This window comes from Neomonachus schauinslandi, chromosome 2 (genome assembly GCF_002201575.2).
Source record: "Neomonachus schauinslandi chromosome 2, ASM220157v2, whole genome shotgun sequence".
NCBI lineage: Eukaryota > Metazoa > Chordata > Mammalia > Carnivora > Phocidae > Neomonachus > Neomonachus schauinslandi.
In genome coordinates, this window is record NC_058404.1 from 71,688,810 (window position 1) to 71,696,084 (window position 7,275).

The following is a 7,275-nucleotide window of genomic DNA, read 5'->3' on the forward strand; positions in this document are numbered from 1 at the left end:
ATAGAAGTTTTTCTTTCATCTTGTTCTATGTCCTAAAAGCTTGGTTTTTTCACCAGTGAGAATATTCTCTTTGCTCTACACCCTCCGAGAATGCACTTAATAGGGTGCACTTTGATGGCCAGTCCAATAGACTGGGGCTTGGGGTTTCTCTGTCCTGCTGTGCCAGCTCTTAGGGGAGTTTCTCAGGAGAGGCAGGAGCCCATAGGAACCTTTGTCGTCTCAACCTTCACTGTTTGTTGGTGCTGGAAAATTTTCATCTCACTAGCACCAGCCTTGTGTCACAGATTAGTGGACCTGTGACCAGACATGTCTCATGTTTTCATGGAAAACCAGAGATACACCATCCTTGTTGTCTTATTAGTATAATGTCTAATCTTAGGGACTCCCTTGACAAGATAAAAGAACAAAAATCAAACTTAGGACAAAAATAAATGTCCTTATCCGATGTAAAATCCCCTTCTTAAAATCCAGCCTCACTTCCCTAGAAAATTTACAGAGATCACTTGGGCCTAATCTCTAGGTATAAAGTATACCGGTTGTTCATGTAAATGCTGAAAGCCAGAAATGAATTTAACAAAAGCACCCAGACTGGCCATAGGGCTTGCTTTGTGCCTACCTTCCAGGGCTCTTGCAATCAGGCTCTGCCAATTTCAGACATTATTACTATGCAATATCCTTTATGGGTGTATCCTAGACCCCCACCGCAAAATAATTTGTGTCCCCTGGACAGCAGCAGATCTTTTAAATTATAAAGCCCTTTTACCTCTACTTTCAAAAGATTCTACCAAATTTAGAAAGATTATTTGGCTCTATTCACAACCTTCCCTTCAGAGAGGAAACAAGATGACCAAAGTTTTTCATAGGTTCTCCTACAAATGGTCAGTTGAAGGCCAATATTCAGGAGCTGAAAGAAGCCAAGATTGAATTATGTACCTAGAAAAAAAAGGCTTTTGTTAAAATACATTATACAGACTTCATAAAGGCATAGATCTTTTGGTTCCTATTTTATTTAAAAATTCTCCCTGATATAAAGAAGCAAATTCTGTTAAAAAGACTAGTTTGTCTCTTGATATTTAGGCTGTAATCCAATTCTTTGGGGAATTAGAAACAACTGTTTTTGTCTTACAAATTTATGCAAAACCAGAACCGCAGCTCTAGAAGCAAGTCAAAACCCACCTATCTTTATCAAACACTAAAGCTCACCTATTCCTAACAAAATGTTTGCGGATATTATAAAAGATCAGGATATTGGAACAAAATTGTTCTGTACTTAAAAAAAAAAAAAGGTAAATTTTAAATAGCAATTACCCTGAAACTCTAGGGAAAAATTTTTTTAATTACATTCTTTCTCTGTCCCTTCAAATTATAAATCTTACTGTATCTTTTAAATGTAAACACAGCCCACGGTTGCCTGAGACTGAAGAAAGGAAAAAAAAAAAAAAGAGAGAGAGAGAGAGAGAGGAAGAGGCCTTTTTAAAATACAAACTACAGAGTCTAACACCTCAGATAATGGACAGATATATTCTAAATATCCACCTTGGCAAAATCTTGGGTAGTCTCTCTGTGCCTTTGTGATGTAAATTTTCTACCCCCACATTCGCTAGGAACTAAGAACCTTTCTTTGAAATGCAAACTTAAGGGAGAAGTTTTTCATCAGAAAAAAAAAAAAGAGTAAGGTTTTTTGAAAATTGAGCCTATAATATCCTCTGCACAAATATTAGTAAAAACAAAAGCTGTAAGATTTTGTTTGCATCTTGTCTGTGTATTTTTAAAATGTGTGTCCATGTATGTTGTAAATGTGAGTTATTTTTTCTACCTCTGGATGGTGTTGCTAAAATTAATTGTAAAAGGGCTCTATTTAATCAGTTTAAAGGCAAGCCCTTGTAAGGATTGGGTATTCTAAAACTCAGAAAGATAAGAGCTAACCCAGATGTTTTCAGGTTCACATGACCTGGGAAAATATTTGGTATCATAGTTAATTTAACGTCTTTGGTTTAATTAAGATATACATGTCTTAATTATCAGAATTATCAGCATTAAATATAAAACTTTTATTCTGCTTGTGTTGACTGTAAGTCAAATAAAGTCATGATATCCCTGTTGCAATTTTTTTTTAGAAAAAAAGGTTAGAATGGCTGAATGTGTCTAGTGCCTCAGTAAGTTTTATTGGTAGTCTAAACATAATTGTTAAGAACAAATAAACTAAATAGATGTAAATAAATGAAAAGATTTGTGGATAAACTTTTAAATAGCTCCCAGAATATTTGGTAATCTAAAACAAAGTTCTGTTAAGTTAAATGATGAGTCAAGTTAAATCTGTTGACTATCTAGGTCATTTCCAAATAAGATAAAATAATGAAGCATTAAGTACTAAACCTGGGTTTATCTACTTTTGTCTTATTACAGAAAAACTAAAGATAAATTTGGGTCTTTTCATAAATATGCTTTATGCTTTATTGAAAAATTATACTGTGAAAAAGTTTCTAAAATTATGAAATATATTAACAGCTTTGCCAATCTAAAGAACTCTTGTAGGGCAGGCAGCTGGGTGGCTCAGTCGGTTAAGCGTCTGCCATCTGCTCAGGTCATGATCCAGAGTCCTGGGATAGAGTCCCATGGTAGGCTCCCTGCTCAGGGGGAGTCTGCTTCTCTGCACCTCCCCGGGCTCCTGCGCATTCAATCTCTCTCTCTCTCAAATGAATAAATAAAATGTTTTTTTAAAAAAGAACTCTTGTGTAACAGACAGTTCACAATTGCTCATTACTCAGCTTTCACGAGAAATTAAGGTTTCTCACCATTACAAAATCTAATCAATATAATGAAGACTACTGGAAATGATAAGGGAAACAACTTTCCATGCAAGGAAAGTAAGATTTGTGATTTCAGTAAGAAAAAGTATAAAGAATAAGAATATGGTTCTGTTTGGGGGAAAAGAAAGTGGTTTTGTCCTAAAGTGAGGCTGGTTATTTGGGGAGGGAAGACTGAGGACAAAGTCTGAATGTAAACAGGTTGCAGGTTTGTGGAGAGGGAATCTTTAGAGAGGAGTTACATGTGTGATCAATGTTTGCTACGATTAAGATAAATTTAAGTAAGCAAATGAGTTCTAATGCCAAAAGCACACTAGTGCAGGGCCCCCTGGGTGGCAGAGTCAGTTAAGCATCTGACTCTTGGCTTCAGCTCAGGTCATGATCTCAGGTTCCTGAGATGGAGCCCCACATGGGGCTGTGCTCAGCCCTGTATCTACTTGGGTTTCTCTCTCCCTCTCCCTCCGCTCCCCCACCTCTAAAATAAACAAGTAAATCTTAAAAAAAAAAAGTACACTAGTGCAAAATATTTGTGTTCTCTTTATTAAAAGGACAAAGATTTCTTGAATATTGGTTTGCTCTTAATAAGAAAATATAAACGAAAGTTTTTCTTTACCTTTTAAGTTATCTACCTAAGAGAAAAGGATTCCATGTTTTGCCAAAATAATTTGCTATGTTCATTATATATAATTTATTGTTATATGTTTGCCCTTGATTACGTAGGAAAACTGAGTGTTGACATTGAAAGAGCTAAGTTTTGCTCACAACTATGTAACCTACTGTATTTGCCTTTGATATCTTTTATTGTCACTTTGATTAAATGTATACTTCAGTATTGTTTCATAATGATTTCTGTTCATATTTAATCAAATATTCAAACCTTTGATATTTTTTGACATACTTCCCCAAATCAAATTCTAAAATAAAACAATCTAACTGAAATTTTCCAGCAGGCCCTTGAAACATTTCCAAACAATAACATTGTGAGAAATTAAACTAATTAGGCTTATTTCATATGTTAAACTACATGGGAAGAATAAGTGATATTAAACCCTCTTAGATTCTATTTCTAGAGATATGTTATTAAAATAAGTTTTCTAAAAGTTGTACAAAACTCCTAGAAACTAATGATAATAATCAGGTATGTTTTTATCTTGAGGTGGTGTGTGGTGTGTGTTCAAAATAATCAGATTTCCTTATCAACTGCATTGTAATTAATTTGAATCAGCTCTTTAAGCATGGCCATTTTTAAGTCTTTTCTCATTTACAGAGTTACACTGTTACTCAGATGCTCTTGTAAGAGCTTCCTGAAGATGTGTTTCAACTTCAGTGAGATTCATGGAAAGAACTCTGAGTACAGGTTTCTGATAGCCTTAAGATCATAAAACTGAACTAGGTAAAAATTTCTGGTTTGACTAGAAAAACTGAATTCAAGCAGAACGAGAATTAATATCATGGGACTTGAATAAACTAAGGAAGATAATTATAAATTTTACAACTTATTGTTTGTAACATTGCTGACTTTTTAAAAATGCTTTGTTTTTCTTGATTTAAGAAAACTTTTTATTTTAAACAAACTGACAGTGATTTGATAAAATATACCTTTGTGAATAAATTGAAACATTTATGTTGCTCCCTGCCTGAACCCTCTAGAACTCAAAAACTCTCAGGTAGTATTCTTAAATTTTTATGGCAAAATATTTATTTGCATAAGTTCAATAAGAATCCATATTTCTTATGACAGGAACACCTGAAATCATTGGTTATATTACTAAAGCTTTGACTGGAACGTGTTATTTGAGAGAGACCTGCAGATATGACCAGCTTTGAGGAACTCAGGTTGGCTTTATGGAGTCAATAAAGCCCCTTGGAAATAAGAGCCTGGTACCTTGCTTACAGACTTCCCAGAGCCTTGCCAGGTAAGTAAAGAAGGTCATTCCTAGCAGGTGCAGGAGACAATACTTTGAGGACCTCGAGAAGAAAGGAATTCACCCAAATCTATAGGTATTGTAGGCATAATCTGATGACAAGTATTTGGCTTGGGTTCTGGCCTTCAGAGGCTGTTAAAAGTTCAGTCTAGAGATTCCTAATGAAAATTCCAGTAAAGTAGTTTTTAAAGAATCTATATGGTTATTGCAAGACTTATGAAAATCATCAGGCCAAGTTTTGTTTTTGTTTTTTGAAACTAGACTTATTTTGCAACTAGTGTTAATTTGGCTATCTTTGGTAGAAATGAGAGCGATTATAGAGAGAAAATTTGTTTCAATAGTGCATTTTTGTAGATATTTGATTTGGATACTATTCATTATAAACTGGACTAAATCCTGGTTTATTCTAGTCCTCCAATGCCTGGTTACAACTCTCTAAACTAACATTTGATTGTTTTCCCCCATCTTCTGACTTAGAATCATTTGAGAGCTAATACTACCCTTTTTTCTAAATCCCTTCAAACTGAATATAAACAACTTGATGTAAACTGCAGAGAAATTACCACAATAGTTGATGTATAGATGATCTTTGTGTCTATTGCTCTGTGGGCCACTCAAAAAGATCCCCAGACATTTAAACTACAAACCAGGACAATCGATCAGATTGTCACTGCTTGCCCTCTCTCTATCTGCAGATGCTTGGAGCCTGACATCTAGAAATCTTGACTGGCTACCTTTGAGAACTCAGAAACAAGTTTATAATTTGATCCAATCATTAACTGTTGTTTTTCTTTTGTTTCCATAGAAATACTTTTCATTTAATACCTGACTACTGGAACCATAAGCCTAACTTTTAGAACACAACTGCATCACTGCCTCATGAAATGAACTTAACTGAACTGACCTATTGTTGGGAGTAAGGGACTAGTTCAAGGACATGAAATAGTATACCAGGTCACCTTCCCTGAAGTTTCAGAGGAGGGAACTGTAAGGGCCAAGGGCAGGCTGCCCCCAGATGAGCCACATGGCATGCAGACTATTTGAGCCAAGGCAATTGAGACCCTACAGTTTCCTGAGAAATTTTTCTCCTCCCTTAACTGCATGGAAGAATCTAAACTGGGGATTTTTTCCAGATTAAGGATTAATAGCAGACATAAATATTATCTGAGTGACCCATCTGTATGGCAGGGCAAACATCTAATTATGAAACATCTGCTCTTCTTATTATCCTGTGAATTGTATTCCTTTCCTCTCAAGTTCCAGACCAATACCCGCCCCCCCTCCTTAGTTCAGGATGACAAATATTCCTCATTTTCCTGACTGTCTTTGGAATTCCTATGTCTGTGTAGATTTCCTGTACATACTATTAAATTTGAATATCTCCTGTTAATCTGTCTCATGTCAATTTGACTCTTGGTCCAGCTACAAGGATTCTTGAAGGGGAAAGGAATTCTTGCTCCCTGATACCCTTTTCTCTGTATTCCCCATGCTGAAAAGAATTGGTTATGTAGGAATAGGAGGAGCTTAAGGAATTGCTTAGCCAGCCCTAAAGTTAACACTATTTGAAGATCAGTTCAATTCATGAAAAATAAATAAATAAGAAGGCAGTATGTGACTTTCAGAACTATCAGCTGAAATGACTGACAATAAGTTAGTTTAGTAAGTTAAATATTAAATGTATTTTAACCACTGTTTTCAAGGCTTTTCCAGAGATGTGAAAATAATAAATCTTAGGTTGGTGATAAAAAGAAACACATTTTTGGAGGATGTTCTCAGGTCTGTGCATGTGTTTTTCAAGTTTTGGTGTTTAGCCAGTTTTTCCTACCATGGAATCAGGGTTTCTATTTTGGATCATTTCATGGAGCAGTATGTTCTTTAATTTCAACAATTCTGATTTGATTTATATTTGTATGCTTCTTAATCTGCATGGTTCAGAGCCCAATTAATATTTCTTCGTGGAGCCTCTGGTACTTGAGCTACATGTATCCATTCCAAAACAGTTCACTATTCTTAAAAGCCTCTAGATATTTCTAGTCTATGTTCAGTTACATGACTGAGTATTACTGATACAAAAGGAAATAGGAGAGAATGAGCTACTAATTCATTTGTTTGAATACTTCTCTTTTTATCTTTTCTTTATTAAAAAAAAAACAACAACGATCAGAGTCAACTCTGAGGACAATATGGTAAAGTAGTTAATTGCATAGATTCTTCAGTCACACTGCTTTTCTCCCCATGATTTAGTAGTGGTGTAAACATTGGACAAGTCACTTGAGTTCTTTGAATACAGTTTCATCACTTATAAAATCGGAAAAGTAGTAGATCAATACACTCCAGTGTTGAGAAGATTAAAAATAGTACCTACCTCACAGGTTTATTGTGAATAGCAAATTGTTAATACAAATGTGATGCTTAAAACAAGAGTGGCACCCATTATGCACTGAGAAATTATCAGCTAATATTATTTTTGAGGTTGTTGCTGTTATTGCTCTTTTTTTTGTTTTGTTTTTTTAATAAATGCTTAAAATTTTTAATACTTCTGT